The following is a 17,894-nucleotide window of genomic DNA, read 5'->3' as shown; positions in this document are numbered from 1 at the left end:
AAACCTGAAAGTTTGTAAAAAAAAAAAAAATCCTCACATTTCTGTGGTGGAAAGTACTGGAATCTGCGTGGATCCACAAAATTCCACCCACCCCGCATCCCCCAAAGTCTTTTGAGAAAAATGGTACCTAACTTGTGTGGGAGGCCCAAGTACCCGCTGCACGAAACGGCCCAAAACGCAACATGGACACACCACATTTTCGTAGTGAACACTGGCCCTTTTTTGCAAACTACCTAGCTGTAGATTAAGAACCCTAGCTCTGCCGGCACTTAGGAAAACATATGAAACCTATACATTTTTTAAAGCTAGACACCCAGGGGAATCCAGGATGGGAGTGACTTGGCTGGCTCTCTCCAGGTTCTGTTACCCAGAATCCTTTGCAAACCTTAAACATTGTCAAAAACATTTTCCTCACATTTCTGTGGTGGAAAGTTCTGGAATTTGCATGGATCCACAAAATTCCACCCACCCTGCGTTTCCCAAAGTCTTCCGAGAAAAATGGTACCTCACTTTTTTGGGAGGCCCAAGTACCCGTGACAGGAAATGGCACAAAACGCAACGTGGACACACCACATTTTCGCAGTGAAAACGGACCCTTTTTTTGCAAAGTGTCTAGCTGTAGATTTTGAACCCTAGCTCTGCCGGCACCTAGGGAAACATATCAAACCTATACATTTTTGAAAACTAGACACCCAGGGAAATGCAGGATGGGGTGACTTTGCTGGCTCTCACGAGGTTCTGTTACCTAGAATCCCTTGCAAACGTAAACAATTGTCCAAAAAAAAAAACATTTTCCTCACATTTCTGTGGTAGAAAGTTCTGGAATCTGCATGGATCCACAAAATTCCACTCACCCCGCGTCCCCCAAAGTCTTCCAAGAAAAATGGTACCCCACTTGTGTGTGAGACCTAAGTACCTACAACAGGCAAGGGCCCAAAACCTTTTGAGGAGACATCAAAATTGCCTATCACAAAACGACCTGGTTTTGCAAGGAGGTCACCTGCCTTTTTGGCCCTGTGCTTGGCGGCCAACTAGGGAAACCTACCAAACTCACACGTTTCTGAAAACTAGACACCAGGGGGATTCCAGGGAGGTATTGGTTGCGTGGATCCCCCAACGTTTTCAGACCCAGAATCCCCTGAAAGCCTATAATTTTGCTAAAAAAAAATCACAATTTCCACACATTTTTGTGTGAGAAAGTTGTCGGATCACCGGGCTGATACAAATTTCCTACCACCCAGCATTCCTCCAGGTCTCCCAATAAAAATGGTGCCTCACTTGTGTGGGAGGCCCAAGTACCCACGACAGGCTAGGGCCCAAAACATATTGAGGGGACATCAAAATTGCCTGTCACAAAACAATCTGGTTTTGCAAGGGGGGCCACCTGGGTTTTTGGCCCCGTGCTCGGTGGCCAGCCAGGGAAACTTATCAGTCAGTTACATTTCTAAAAAAAGTATACACCCGGGGTGTTCCAGGGAGGTATAGCTTGCGTGGAGCCCCCAATGTATTTTTTACCCAGAATCCCCTGCAAACCTCAAATTTAGCTGAAAAAAATCACCTTTTCCACACATTTTTGTGTGGGAAAGTTGTGGCATCACCGGTCTGACACAAATTTCCTACCACCCAGCACTCCCCCAGGTCTCCCGATTAAAATGATGCCTCACTTGTGTGGGAGGCCCAAGTACCCGCAACATGCAAGGGCCCACAACGTATTGAGGGGACATCAAAATTGGCTATCACAAAACGTAAGCTGTTCTAAGTCGTTCGTGTGTCTGTCCTCAGAGTCCTGACTAATCCTGTCCAATTATCAAGAGACCCTATACTAATGCCTTCCATCTCTAGCTGCTTGAGTAAACACTTCTGTCACGTGCTATCAATGCTCTCACTATGCTCAATCCAACTCTTTCCAGTTTGTGGATGCAAGTTGGGGGGTGCCCAAGTATGCCGCAATGTCATTCCTCGAGCTGAGCAAGCATATCTACCTTTGAAACTAGGGCAAACATGCTGGGAATTTTCAAAAGCTTCCTAAAGAGAACATCATAAACTACGAAGAACGGTTGAATGTGAAACACGGGTACTCCATGACAACGTGGCATATGTTGTGTCCACCAGTATGTGCAGCGTGGGGACTATAATGCACTTGTCAATTGGCGAACAGAACAACTACCACGTTCTGAAAGCAGATAAAGGTGTTGAGAAGTCCATGATTTCCTGAAGTAGAGGAACAAACATTCTGCACCTGCTTGCTTAGTGAAGGAGTGGCCCACAGACAGTAGGTATCAATTCACACCAATTGAAAGGTTTACCTATTGGCAGCTCCACCTCAGTCAATTTCCCAGTATTTTCCTTTAGTGTGATACAACATAAAGCAAGTAGGAAAACAGAAGGCAAGCTTACTGGGGCACTGGGGAAAGTAAACACGAGTCTCCTGCCTCTTTCCCTGCATCAAGCACACTTTACAACGACGACATGACCGCTTCTTTTTGGATGTTACAAGAATTTTATCAGCAAAGTGTCGCTCCTGCAGCCTTGCCATGTCCTCCAGAACACATGAAGTGGAGGCTGCTGCTTCTGTAGCAGTGAGACTTTCAATCACAGACAACTGAAAGTCAAGGAAAGACATGAGTATTCCTGTGGTGGTCTGACGATAAACAACATACGCATTGTATGTTGCCATCTAGATCAGGTGAGTAAACAGTTTCTTATACCAAGTGGAGGTTTTACAACTCACATTGTATGGCTGAAGAACATGGTCGTTCTTGTCCACTCCGGCCATGTACTTTTTGGAATCAACTATACAGGTGGGCTTGTGGACTTTGGCCATCTGACCCCAAACCGTGACAGGGGAAGTGCACTCAGCATGAATTGTAGTGAGCACGTCCATGTCAGTCCTATCTGAGAACTTGACTGCGAGCAGTTCGTTGGAACGCAACGCAGTACTCTGGGATTTCTGAAGATTCTTGCAAACAAGCTCCTGTGGCAATCCTTTGCGGCGACAACAAATTGTACCGCAAGCCATGGTGCCAGCTTCGTAGAGCTCACTGAACAGCTCTACTCCTGTATAGAAATTGTCCACATAAAGGTTATAACCTTTGTGAAGAAGTGGCTGATCAAGCTCCCATACTATCTTTCCTGTAACCCCTAGCGAGGGAGGGCAACCTACAGGGTTAAGACTTGTGTCCTTCCCTGTATACACTCTCAAGCTGTACATATAGCCAGTCGAGCTCTCACACAGCATGTACAGCTTGATACCATAGTGAGCGCGTTTGTTCGGAATGTACTGCCTAAACAGCAGCCGCCCTTTATACAAGATCAAGGACTCATCAATGAATATATTCTTTCCAGGAGTACAAACCTCTGGAAACCTGGCAGACAAATGTTCCACGACAGGCCGAATTTTGAACAACCTGTCATGGTCTGGATGGTCAATGCAGCAGAATTGTCATTGAAATGCAGCATGCGCTGCAATAGCAAAAAACAATCTCTGCTCATTTGTGGTGCGAAGATGGGGGTTAACCAAACCATGCGAGTAGACCAGTAGGATAGCAAGGTTGGTTTATGCACTACCCCCATTTTAAGTGTGAGGCCTAAAAATATCTTCAACCCCCCATACGAAGTGGGAGTCCACTTGCGCGCCCTAGAATGAGGCCCAAGAGTGCCTCCTTGCTCCCTCAGAAATTGTTCGGCACGCAAATTTGTTTGCTGCACAATTTCGTTAAGGAAGTCAACTTTCAGAGATGGACATAGTCAATTGACTAAAAATGTGCTGTACCGACTTTTCATCCAGCGTCACCAGTGAAAGGCGGAATTTGGGGCTGAACTAAATTGGGAGGCTGCCAAGACAGCACTCCATCTGTGCTTGCGGCCGCACATGCCTGCGCTCTGGGTTGTTCTAACCTGTTACAGGTGTCCTGCTGCACAGACTGTGCAGGCAAAGGAACAGCACGACTGACATTGTATCCTTCAGAATTGTTGGAAGATGAGTCGTCGGATGGAACTGCCCCAACTAAAAAATCACTCCCAGATATGGCTCCATTGTCCTCTCCCCCAGATGCTGTCTCAGTATCTGCTGTCTCAGTCTCTGATCCTGCCTCAGACCTGGACTCCAGAACCAGACTTACTGCCTGGGCAGCATTCATCCAACAATATGCTATATCTGCTAGTGCCGAAAACTATCCTTTTAAAACACTATCCTACCTAGAAGGCAGATAGGTTGTTGGTTTCAAAGTGTAGATGGGTGTGTGCGTGAGAGAAGTGTTTAACAGTCAATAATGACAAAGTCACCTTACCTTTCCTTTGCGAAATCTGTACGCTCTCCAAAAAGACTAAGAAAGAGAGAAAAAAGACACAGTATTACTTTACCTTGCCACATACCCATTATCGCAGCCTTTTAGCGCTGATGGAAGCCAGTGAGACCATTATTTTGGCGCCAAGATGCCTATGGGTGAACGTGTGCTTTACAGTTGCACACTATGACCTCCTTTAATTCCCTCACTACCATCCTTGCAAACATACACCCTCATCTCTCCATAGCCCCTCTCTCACATACATTTCATCTGTTTCACAGTGTTTCTACTGCATGGCTTTATTAATCCATTTAGCTATCCACATAATATTGATATGTTCTTTCCAGCATGCCCTTTATGGCGTCAAAATTGCCACTAGACATAAGTCAGATATCTCTATCGAGCAGGAATTTTTTTTGTACTCTACAGCAGTACCACAGTTTACTGCCTTCCATGTAACCTCAAAGAGACTCAATATAAATCTTTCACAGTCTCATATTTTCAGCAATGGGAAATCTTGTTGTAAATAAATATATATATCAAACAAGTAATTCCCAATGTTATGTTATGTTATGTTAAATGTATTTTTGAGCGCACAGCTGCCCCAGCTAAGGGGCGTCCTGGCGCTATATCTGAAAAGGAACATAACAAACAACAAGATAGGAAGCTAATAGGGCAATGGGAAAAGATGAGTTTTCATAGCTTTCCTAAAAACGAAAAGGTTTTCTAATGAGCGAATCTGGACTGGAAGTGCATTCCACAATTTGGCAGCCAGCACCATAAACGATCGACCACCCAATCTGCATTTGCAAAATCGGGGAATAGATGCCAGACTTTGGCCAGCAGAGCGCAGACTGCGGGAAGGAGTATAGGGAGTCAGGAGATGCTGAAGGATGGCAGGAGTGTCAGACTTCAAAATTTTAAAAGCAAAGCATAATGCTTTAAATTCAATGCGCCTGATGACTGGCAGCCAATGTAATTTGGCAATTGTACTGCGGGCTGAGCAAAACCGTGGAAGGCCAACCAAGGCCCTAGCTGCCGCATTCTGGACCCGTTGGAACCGCAAGATTTCCGCCTGGTTAGCGCCCAGAAGCAGTGCGCTTGCGTAGTCAAGTCTAGATAGTACACTCGCTTGAACTACCATCTGGCGAGTAGGGGCATCAAAAAATTTGAGGATGGGCCTCAACCCACGTAAAATGCCAAAGCACATAGATGCCACCTTCTTAGTGTGATATGAGAAGGTAAGCTTGGAGTCCAGCCAAACGCCCAAGTTCTTTAATTCAGACACCGGTTTTGGGAGGGGGTCCTAACTCCTTAGGCCACCAATTTGCACCCCACAGATCTAACTGTTTACCCAGTACCATCACCTCTGTTTTTAGGGCATTGAGCTGTAAGCAGTTCGTCGTTAGCCAGCTAGCAACTGCCCTCAAACCATCCGCAAAGTTGGATGCCAGTTGGTCGGAGTCTCCATTAAGGGCCACCGCCAACTGGGTATCATCGGCGTAGGATACCATTGTGAGACCCCATCTCTTCGCAACCTCCGCTAATGGTTGAACGTAGAGGTTGAAGAGATTGGGGCTCAACGCCGACCCCTGCGGAACTCCTTGGGTGATGGCACGGGGTTTAGTTCTAAAAGGTGGAACAACCACCTGAAAGGAGCGTTCCAACAAGAACGACTGAAACCAGTCATGTCAGCGCGCTCAATAACTGGTGCAGGCAGCAATGGGTAGAATCCGTACCCGATATTTAAATTTAGAAACACGAAGGATGCCCAACTCCAGAGACCGGTTTCAGAGTTGCTTTATTTTCACCACCACTACCACCAGTCGTGGTGAAAATAAAGCAACTCTGAAACCAATCTCTGGAGTGCGGCATCCTTTGTGTTTCTGAATATATATATATATATATACATATATATATTCAAAGTTCCATCCTCCATACCACGGGACCCGAGACTGCGGTGCAAACACCGGGGATAGAGGTCGCCCCGGAAATTATCGACTCTCACTCAGCAGAGCAACCGCTCTGCAAATTCACTCCAATCCAGCCTTTTCCAAAATCCAAACATGAAAGCGCGTGTGCTTGTAATGAACTTTTATTACGGTTCCAGCATGGTGTCAACAGAGTCACAGAAAACCCAACGCGTTTTGGTCCCGTCCCTTGGTCCCGTGACCAAGGTGATTTGTTGTCGTCGAAACGCGTTGGGTTTTCTGTGACTCTGTTGACACCATGCTGGAACCGTAATAAAAGTTAATTACAAGCACAAGCGCTTTCGTGTTTGGATTTCGGAAAAGGCTGGATTGGAGTGCATTTGCAGAGCGGTTGCTCTGCTGATTGAGAGTCGATACACACATATATATATATATATATATATATATATATATATATATATATATATATATATATATATATATATATATGTATTCCAAAGTCACTTCCTCCATTTTCACCGGGACCCGGAACTGCGGTGCAAAACAGGGACAGAGGTCACCCTGTAAACTATTAACTCTCACCCCGCACAGCAGCCGCTGTGCGAATGCACTCCCAAATCCAGCCTCGTCACAAATCTGAGTCTTCAAGGCGCTTGTGTTCGGTTTAAAGTTTTATTACGGTTCCAGCATGTTAAACGGAATCATCCAACAAACCCAACGCGTTTCGGCGAAAAACACTCACCTTGGTCACGGGTGGCTCATTTGTTCACAAACAACTCATTAAATAAAGTTGCCATTTTTTCTCAAAGTGCCCATGTGATTAACTCAGTGTAACAATAAACACAAACAAAGGACATGGAACCAATTCATTGGCAACCATCTTACAGTGGAGTGGAGTAAAGGTAAACTCTGTGCTGTGATATATATGCATCACTATATATAAACGTTTTCTTCTTAATTATGAGTCTCAATATGAAACTTATACTGTAACCATCCCAGTGGGGTATATTTCTATTTACAGCAAAAACAGGCTCGTAGATTATTTCCAATTTTGGCCAAATCATAAAACATAAATACTCTTCCCTCCGGAATGAGATCATATCGATATCGAGGCCACAATTATGGTTCCCTTCTCTTGTGTCAATATATATATATAACCACAGCGTTTTGAGATACTATGAACTGATTGAATAAAATCTAGTTCATTAAGATTAACTGAGCAATCATATTGTTGAATGAAACGAATAATCGCTAGTGCGTCTTATATCATAAATAAACCTCAAATGAGATAAGAATCACTCAGTAACTAATAGTCATAGAGAAGCATAATAATATTGTGCGTCAAATTAATACAAGTATCCTCCTACTTCCCAAGTGGGAATAAACACTGTCTCACAGAGGGTATCAGTACTGCCAATAAGAAAGGATGCCACCTCAGGATATGAATGTGCAGGACTATGTAACTGAAGGCATGCGACAACTAAATTGTGTGGATTGTTATGAGGTGTCTTCATTACAGGCTATAGAAAACACAAATAAGATGTATTTTGAGATGCTTAAGGTATGGAGAGACAAAGGAATTATTGAGTGGAATGAGTATTCTTTCTTACTCAACCGTAACCCAAAGATTGCAGTATTGTATCTCCTACCCAAACTGCAGAAAAACTCCACCAGTCCCCAGGGCAGACCTATCGTGTCCTCGATTGGTTCTCTATTAGAGAACACATCGAGGTACATCGATTATTTTTTGCGTCCTTTTGTTGAACAAGTCCCCTCTTATTTGAAAGATAGTAGGGATTTTATCAACAAACTTGAGAATTTTAGGTGGCAGGAAAGTTATCTGATCCTTACGCTTGACGTGTGCAGTTTGTACACGTCAATTAGACATAAAGATGGAATTGAGGCTTGTCGTATGTTTCTTAAGAGGAGATCCATCTCTTATTTGGAACATACAGAAATGATTACCCAAATGATGACATTCTATCTTGAACATAACTACTTAGTCTTCAATGAAGCCTATTTTCGACAGACACAAGGGACGGCTGATAGGGAAATACTGGCACCCTCCCAGGAGCATACCAATGAATGAAACTCACCAGACACAGCAGGTTGCTCAGAAACAGAGTGAAATTTATTAAATGGTATCAAAAGCATGCATCATTGCTAATTAGCAAGGAAGAAGTCAGATCTGCCACCTTAGGGGCTCTCAGACCGCTTCTTCCCCGAGTGACAAGTTTCTAGGTATTATATACTGTATGCAATGCCATGTCAGCGGGACTTAGAATAAGGCACCAAGCCAAATATGGCTGACATGGATGTGCAATGTCTGCACCATGCAAAACAGCCAGATATGGGCAGACCAGAAAGGCAGGCTCTGCACTGTGTAACATTTGCATATCATGTAGTCAAGACAAGCAAGGTGACCTGTAAGGGTGTACAGAATAGCTTGTTGAAGCTTGTCCAGTCAAGGTCAGATAGGAAACCATTTTGAGCTCCAGGCCTCATGTTAACGTGATCTTATATACTCATAAACTCTTTGGAAGTACATGCAAATGAATTTATATGGATATTCATATATATTTTGTAACAATCCCCCCTTTTGGATATACCTATCCAACATTAGTGTAAAACCAAAATATATATATTTGTCATTAGTTACATATCTTCGGATGGCATTACACAGTCTTTGCATAAAATGCATATATTGTCACATTGATACATCTTGATGATATCAATATTCTATCAGCAGGCTGTTGTGATACCAGCAGTAAGTGTCCAACAAATATTGTCTCTGTGCAATGCATAGTGCTACAGTGACACTTCTAACTCAGTTCCTGGGCACCTTTTGCAAGTGTCAGTAGTTTAAAGGCACGCAGTAAGCGGTCATCTGCTTCTCCTCCTGGTCCGCAGTCGTCTTGTTCAGGGGCAGTGTCACAGACCTGCCCTGCGTTGTCCTCTTCAGTCTATATTTCTGCAGGTGCAGGTGCAGGCCATCATGTGTACTTCACTCAACAGCATCAGTAGATGTTGTGTCCCTCTGACACTTTATGATGGGCCCTCATGGATCATGGAAATGGTCTGGTCTGTCCTCTTCTTGACTGCTGTGTTGCTCAGGTCCTCTGGTGACAGATGGTCATCTCTTTCTGGTACCGTCCTCTCAGGCTTTGGGGCGCTGCCTTGCATCTTCTCCCCTAAATCCATTCATGGCGTTTGATCACCGTCTGTTGTCCAGTCCACCTAGAACTAAAAGAAACAGCTTTTATTTTTCTTGCAATGACCATGTATCCATAATCACTTTAGAAGTCCTTACCACATTGCAGGCAGTCCTAAATTCAGAACACCAGGCCCTTTCAGGAATGTTCCATCAGTTGCTTTTACTAATAATTTATGTCTTTATTTTTATTTTTATTTTGGAGTTCATTTACTCCTCCTGGCCTCAAGTTGGAGGGTGGTATGGGGTATGCATGTTATACTTTATTCCCAGATATAACCTCTTCAGCATAAATGTAGTCACTAAGTTATCTCCTTTTATCGCTATTTATGCCCTGGTGGGTCCTAACCTTGGAGAGATGGCTTTACTGAAGTACTGCGCCCCAGTAGCTGCATCATTCTTCCCTGTTTGATACACCTCCATTCATTTTGAAAACATATCCACCCACACCAGAAAATATTAAAATCCATTCACTGGGAAGCAACATGCATCTGCGCATTCATCCTCTCGTGTGCAATATCAGATGTTCCCATACACTGGGAAGCAACTTGCATCTGCACATTCATCCTCCCTTGTGCAATATCAGAGGGTCCCTGCTCCAGTCTTGTAAGGGAAGTAACATACTGCATCTATCTCATCCTGGTAGGCCCATACTCTCTTCATTATTCAGCTCACATCCATCATCAATCCTCCCTCTATATCTGTTGTTGGAGGCCATTGTTCTTCCTTTACATTAGCTTACAACAATTGTCTCTGAATGAGCTGTATTTTTGGAATGCTTTATTTATTAGTTCCATCTGCACTGGCTGTAACATATTTTCATTTAATGCTGTGTCAGCAATGGCATCATCTTTGGCTAACTTAGTATTAGCTCCTGTGTATGCTTCACATTTTATTTTACTGCTATCCTAGTGTACAATAGTATTTCTTTTAACAAGATCCTTAATAAAGGACCATTTTTAATAAGGCGCCCTGTTTATGTTATGAATCCGTGATACTTCCACAGCTGGCCACAAATAAGAACTGCAAAGCATAATGTGAGTCAGTTTAAATGTTTAACAGTTTTACCCTTGACTAGTATTCATGCTTTTGTCACAGCATACAGCTCATCTTATTGGGTAGATGTTCCAAGAAGCAGAGCTGTACTTCAGCTATTGCTATGGCATACCCTGCTCTGTAATCAGTGTCTATCGCTATGGCATACCCTGCTCTGTAATCAGTGTCTATCAGTCTGCTGGAGGAACCATCAGTATACCACTCCTATAGTCTACCTTTTTTAATGGTGTCTAATCTTGGCGGGGTGCCTTTTTCTACAATCTCAACACCAACTTACTTGGGGGTCTTATCTTTTCCTAAGAGAATGGATCTCATCAGAATAACCTATTGCAGGTAATACTTTTGACAAATTAACAGGTCAGCATCTTACATGGTGCCATTATAACCTGTGTGCCTGCTAGCAGAAAAATGTTGTGTCGATCCAGACAGCAACCACTGCACCAAATATGGCACCTAGACAATACAGGTATAGTCCAACACAATGAGAGCCGTCCTCTCCACCATCACAGCTGCTGACCCCCAATCACTGCAGAAAGCAAAGTAATAATAATAATAATAATAAGCATTTATTAAGCGCCTGGCTGCACAAAACTGTGTGTCCCCGCGCTGACTGCAAATGCAACCCATCAGAAGAGCAAAAAAACCCTAAGAGCTGAGGCTAATATCTGGGAAATAAATGGGTTTTAAGTTTAGCTCTGAAACTTTTTTCAGATGGCTCCATCCGCAGATGGATAGGCAGAGCATTCCAAAATTTGGTGGCCAGGTAGCGGAAGGATTTTCCGCCCATCTTAGCTTTTGTGATGCGGGGGATTTTAAATAGCATCATGCCTGACGATCTTAGGTCTCTAATCGGCCTATGGATGGTAATAAGATCTCTCAGGTAGCCAGGGCCTTTGTTTTGAGCAATGCGGTGTGCATAGCATAGAGACTTAAATATAATTCTCTCTTTGATAGGGAGCCAGTGAAGCTTGGCAAGCGCCTGTTTAGCAGATGATCTTCGAGGGAGACCAAGCACCAGTCGTGCTGCTGAATTTTGTATGCATTGAAGCTGGTGCAGCCCCTTTTGATTTAGACCGAGTAGGAGAACATTGCCATAGTCCAAGTGAGGAGATATTAATGCATGGACAATGGTTTTTCTCGCTTCTGTCGGTAGAAGATCAAGTACTTTACGGAGTACCTTTAGGGTGCCATAGCATTTGCTTGTGACTTTATTCACCTGAGCTTTGCCTGAAAGGTCGGCGTCAAGCATGACTCCGAGGTTTTTCACTGTCTCCACAGGCCGCGGTAGTTCTCCTAATTCACTGGGCCACCAAGCCTGGGACCAAACAGAGGCGTTTTTCCCTACTATCAGTACCTCAGTTTTATCTCCGTTTAAACGGAGACAGTTGGTGTTCATCCATGCCGCTATTGATAGCATACAATTAGAGAAGTTGGCAGCTGAGTCTCTATTGTCTGGCGTTATTTTAAACACCAGCTGGGTGTCGTCGGCATAGCTGACAATGCCCACCCCAAATTCCTCCGCAATGTGTGCCAGGGGCTCCATATAAATGTTGAATAAAGTAGGGCTCAAACTAGAGCCCTGGGGAACCCCATGGCTCACATTGCGAGGAGATGACTTAAAGGGTGGGCAGTGAAGTTGGAAAGTTCTGTCAGTGAGGTAAGATTGGAGCCAGGTGAGAGCTGGGCCTTTTACTCCCATGTCTGAGAGTCGAGACAGCAGCGTTGAATGCAGCACGGTATCAAACGCTGCACTCAGGTCCAATAGGACCAACGCTGCTGTCTCTCCCTCATCCACTATCTTCCGAATCTGTTCGGTCGAATACAAAACCGCTGATTCGGTTGAATGTCCCGAGCGGAACCCTGACTGAGAAGGGTGGAGGAGTTCTTCCTTCTCTGAGAACTCCATAAGTTGAAGATTGGCCACTTTTTCTATGATTTTAGCACAGAACGGAAGAAGCGAAATTGGCCTTAAGTTTTGCAGTTGAGTAATGGGAATATTGGGTTTCTTTTTTAATGGTATTACCTGGGCAGATTTCCAGTTTTTCGGGACATAACCTTCTTGGAATGATAGAGTAATCATGTTGCGTATTTGATCCAATAGTAAATTTTCCATGACTGCTTTATACTGTTCCAGTGGACATGCGTCCATGGGGGAGCCTGAGCAGATACTATTTATGATTTTCATTAATTCTTGTTTATTGGGGGTCCTGAAGTTGGTAAGAAGGGATTTGTGAGAAAGGAAAACTGGATTATCAACCTTGTTGTTATCTGTTCTGGTACAGCTAGGGAAGGTGGCGTGAATTTTTTCTACCTTCTCCACGAAGAAATCAGCTATCTGGTTGCAAATCTCCGTGGAGTAGGTGTCTTTGGTATCTGTGCGAGCAGAGATAGTGATTTCTCTGTAGATGCCAAATAGTTCCTTTGTAGGATTTTTAGATTCTACAATTCTGTTTTTATAGTAGAAACTTTTCTCTAGTCTTACCAGTTTTTGGTATTTTTTCAACTCGCATCTGTAATTTTCTTTGAGTTCTGGAGTGTAGGTTTTCCTCCACTTTCGTTCTATGGATTTGCATAGGGCTTTAGCATTTTCACATAGTTGTGCCCACAGGCCTTTCTTTTCCAGCTGTGTCAGCACACCATTGGCAGCATCATTTTATTTGCAATGTTATTTTGCTCTGAAACCGAGATGGAAAGGCAGTTTGTAGTCAGGCAGTCCCATGATGGCGCAGTACACAATGTCTCTTTCAATTTCTTGAAACAGTTTGCAAGTTCATTAGTCATAGCATCTGCATTCATGGACCCATTGACGGCAGCAGTTCATTATCCCCAGGAAGGACATCATTCCTTTCTTGGTGGGCAGGAGCTGAATGCCCTGAATTTAATTCTGTCAGGTGATATGCTGCGGGTACCTTGGAATATCACAAAACCCAGGTAAGTCAACTCATTTTGGCAGCACTGGCATTTTGACTATGAGGCTTCTCTTCTCTCCTGGAGGTAGTTCAGCAGAGCTACAGTGTCTTTTGTCACAGTCTTTCACAGGCCTCAAGTGATGGAGATGTCACAAGGAGCTTATCAGCTTACTGCAAGACAATGTACCACCTTCCAGGCATAGGTGGCCAAGTCTCTCTTTACTGCCCGCGCATTGACATTGGGACTCACAGTGAACGTAGTGGACTTGGTATCTCCGTATGATGGCAAGGAGGTTTCCACCCAGTGGATGGACTTTAATGCTAAAACCCACTGAGGAGAGAAAAATATTCTGCCTCTACAGGTATAAATAATAATATAGTACTGGTGTCAGGCACAACAGGCTCTAAGGGGACCACAAATTCAAGGTAATCACTTTATGGGGACAGCATGTTTTCACCAGCCTCTCTCTTTTAAAAAAAAAATATTTTATATATCACTTTGTTGTGAGGGCATTATATCCTTCGGTATCAAGTTTGCGCTATATAAAACTTTATAATAAATACATTTATCCCAAACCTCGCCGTTCCCTATATCTATAAACTTCTTGTTAGTTATGTGTACATCCATCCATTTCCTTTTCAAATGTAACAAACTGCAGTCTAACAGCATCATTCATCATCTCTCACCACATCCATACGTGCACTACAGAGGTTGTATACAACAGAGAATCCATACTGAAGCTGTAAGCAGTACTTGCCCTGTTCTAACCTATCATTAGGCATTTGAGAATAAATTCCATTTATTAAAAAAAATAATAATATATATATATATATATATACTGTTGCAAAATTATATTTATTTATATTAAAGTTGTGAAATGTATCCCTTTATCTCCCACATTAGTGGAAACACCTTCCACTTTAGTGGAACCATGATATTCTCCTTGGGTATGCCTGATATCTTCATCCTGATACACTGTGCAACAATAACACTGATACCATACTCTTATCTACTCTCTGGTATTTACGCTGCACCCCTTGATAATGTTATTCAGTGGAATAAACTCACCGTGTATATCTCCTGCAAAGTTATTATTTCTCACAAAACGGTTATATCCCCATCTTCTCCTAAAACAATGCAATTTATCCTTTAGCTAATGGTACCTAAACAGATCTTTGGTGTCCAATGTTGTTCCAGGAAGGCTAATGTGATATCCCTAATATTATTACCATGAATTGAGAATTAATTTGGACCCTAATTTCCCTAAGTACATTATATATTTAGACATCATTAGAGCAAAATGTACATTTACCTGTAGTGTTGTACCCTACAATGGTAGAATCAGGATATTTAATTAATATAAAGGAATTTTAAGTTGTTTAAACTACTCTTCAACATTACAAGCAGTGCATTTGCTTAACACTTATTTGCTGTAGGCCAAAATAGAAACAAATCTACTGAAAATGTATATGTTCCCCTTCAATCAAACACAGCCCTGTGCACACACACACAGTGGCTAACCTCAGCAAAAAATGCTCAAAACTCCCTGCGTGGACAGACTTCACATTACTTGTACAGGACTGCAGACACTTCTGAAAAATATTTCTTTTAATAAAAGCACCTACAGCAGGAAAATCCCAAACTGCTAATTTTACAGGCATTCTAGTAGGTACAGTTTCTTCAAGATCCAAACTATGCAACATCAGCTCTAATAAGCATGGTCAGCTTATTTACACAGACTAGCTAATAAAGCAATGTAGACTACGTATCCTCTCATTAAAACATCAGACAGGATGGGCAGTACCATAGCATATACATATATATATTCATTTTATTAATGCTAATACTTCTTAAAACAGTATTACGGAATAGCCGATTAAATGTCTCATGGCTATTTCATAGACAATTTAGACAGGCTCAAAAGAGATTGAGAAAAGTAGAGAGCAACCACATTTTTTCTGACCCTTAACTTGGACAGGAGCTAACCACCTTGGTCCATTTTGAAAGTAGAAAACCTGAAACAGTTTTCACTTGTGTCAACATCCCTATATGTAGAAACTGGGCATAAACAAACTCTGAGGAAGTAAATAGCATATTTAAACAGCATTGTTCCTTAGCATGAGTGCATATAGTTCTTTCTTTAGAGCAAACTTCTCGTTTTCTCTCCCTGTGCTGCCATCTCCTCTTTAAAAAAATTCAGAGGTCAAAATGTCAAAGACAAACCTTGTTCTTGAGCCCTGTTAGTCTTCTAAATGTGGACCTCGACCTTTCAACCTATTAGCAGCTGGCTGTCCCAAGGCTTTCCGCATGTGGCCATCACTGTTCAAGTAACTCTCGAGAAGCATGGCTGAAAAATATTTCTGCTCAGCGCCAGCGCGCTTTTAAGGTAGGATCTTTATTATTGTTTTATTCTTGAGCACTACGCCCCTCCAGCACCCCAAAAAGTGGCTCAAAACATCCCACTTTTCAGAATGCCATAATTTTCTCCCAGTATTCTTGTGCATGAAAGCAAAAGATTGCAAAAAGGCTTGCATGGTAATTCAGGTCTCCAGAGCTACTCATTGTATTTCTTTTGAAAGCCTTTGTATTTGACACTGCAGCCATTAGGCCATATTACATTTTAAGTTTGTCACGAAGAGACTGTAATATTGGTGTTGTTAGATAACTTAATATCCACACTTTTCATGTGGTGCAACAACATAGTTTAACCAGTTGGAGATAAATTTTAATGTGCACTTTTAAAAATCTGGATATATACTTTGATATACTTTGCACAGAATAATTTTCAACAGTGCTAAATATTCCAAACCAGTCTAAATCTATTAGCATTTTTTATTTTACAGCAGCTCATCCTCTGCACAGCCACCCTGAGCAGCCACCAATTAATGTGAATGCCTTTTAATATGTAATATCATGTATCTAAGGATAGTCAAATCTATTCCACATCAATGTCTATTTTTTATATTTGTTATGTCCTAGTTTTGTAGAAACAAACTCTATTTTCTCCGTGAGGCCTACTTTCTCCTATTTATTGCCTTTTTCCATGGCACAGCAATGGTGCAGCAAAAGCACCCACTCAATCTCCGTAGTTAGAATCCTACCTCCTACAGAGCGGTAGCTAGTCTACAAATATCTCCAAATACAACAGGATGTAGAGAAAGCACACAAATAAACATTTCAATTAACTGCCATAGATATACAATACAACAATGGTATAGATATTGCTATCAAAAAGGAGGGATATTGTGGGGAAAAATATATATATATGTTTGCATCAGCCAAATAAGTGAATCAATCCCATATTCTCCTCCGCACTATCTTGCTCCGTGCTCCTAAACACCCCTCCCTTCACAAATCCATTAAAGCTTGACCCCAGGCCCTGCACTGCCCTTTCTGTCACGTCCTGGGCCAACAGCTGCTGCCAAAATCTTCTTATTCTACTGAAGGTTATTCCAGTGAGGCTATGTATAATGCTCCTAGTAACATGAGGATGTATGCTAGTATTTCCCAAAATACTTATATTGGAAAATCAGTTTAACTAGTCTAAATACACTTATAAAAAACAATATTAATAAGCATTGCCAAAGCCAGTTGGTCTGGAATTGGAGGTCTTTTTATTTATTTATTTATTTTCAATGCATGACTTTTTCTAAGTATGGTTTTTCTAAACCCATATCAGTGTTGGAGCTACTGGGATCTCACCATTATAACAAGCATTGGCAAAAGCAAAAATCGTTTTTGGTCTCAAAAGTACTCATTGCCACAGGAATTCTGTGCACTGTACAAAACTACTTTGTGGGTCAATATGCTCCTTGTGCAAGAGCAGAATACAGTCACTCACAGTGATGCATGCTGAGAGAGAGAGTGACAGGCATACTTTTAATATACACAAAAAGTCATGGCTAACTCCAGGCATAATTAAAAGCCCACTTATTAAACAAAGTCTCAAAAAGTGCAGGCATGGTGTTTATCCTTGCATATATAGGCCAAGAAATAGTACTCCTAGAAAATATTTGTGAACTGCATTTTTCCATGAGCAAATCTGCATGTGTAGATTTGCTCATGTGAAAATCTAAATATTTCCAAGCTCACTTTTCCTCCAACCACTTTTTCCTAACACTGGAAGAACTTTTATGTCTGCCACTGTCAAGAGTACATTTCCAACCCCTCTCATTATGAGAATATTTTAGAAGAATTGGTGCAAACTCTTAAACACGCAAGTCACTAGGCTTGCACAGACTCAAAAGGGCATTCCAACCCTACTTTGTACTTGCTTCATTGTCCATATTACTTTACTTCATATTCTTACCTTCATTTGAATTTTTCTCTCCGGACGGTTTTTTAAACAGCTTTCTAGTGCGCTTACCATTATTTTAATCTGAGATCCCGTCTTGTGATGTCTGCTTTGTACTTACAATGTGCGCTTACCCTGAAAGATAAATTCAAAATATCTCCTGCAAAGGAAAAGTGTTAGGCAATTTCCCTCTCTCATGCACTAAT

The sequence above is a fragment of the Lissotriton helveticus genome, chromosome 3_1, assembly GCF_964261635.1.
Source record: "Lissotriton helveticus chromosome 3_1, aLisHel1.1, whole genome shotgun sequence".
Lineage (NCBI taxonomy): Eukaryota > Metazoa > Chordata > Amphibia > Caudata > Salamandridae > Lissotriton > Lissotriton helveticus.
The sequence above is the reverse complement of the archived record's forward strand: the minus strand, read 5'-3'. Positions refer to the sequence as shown.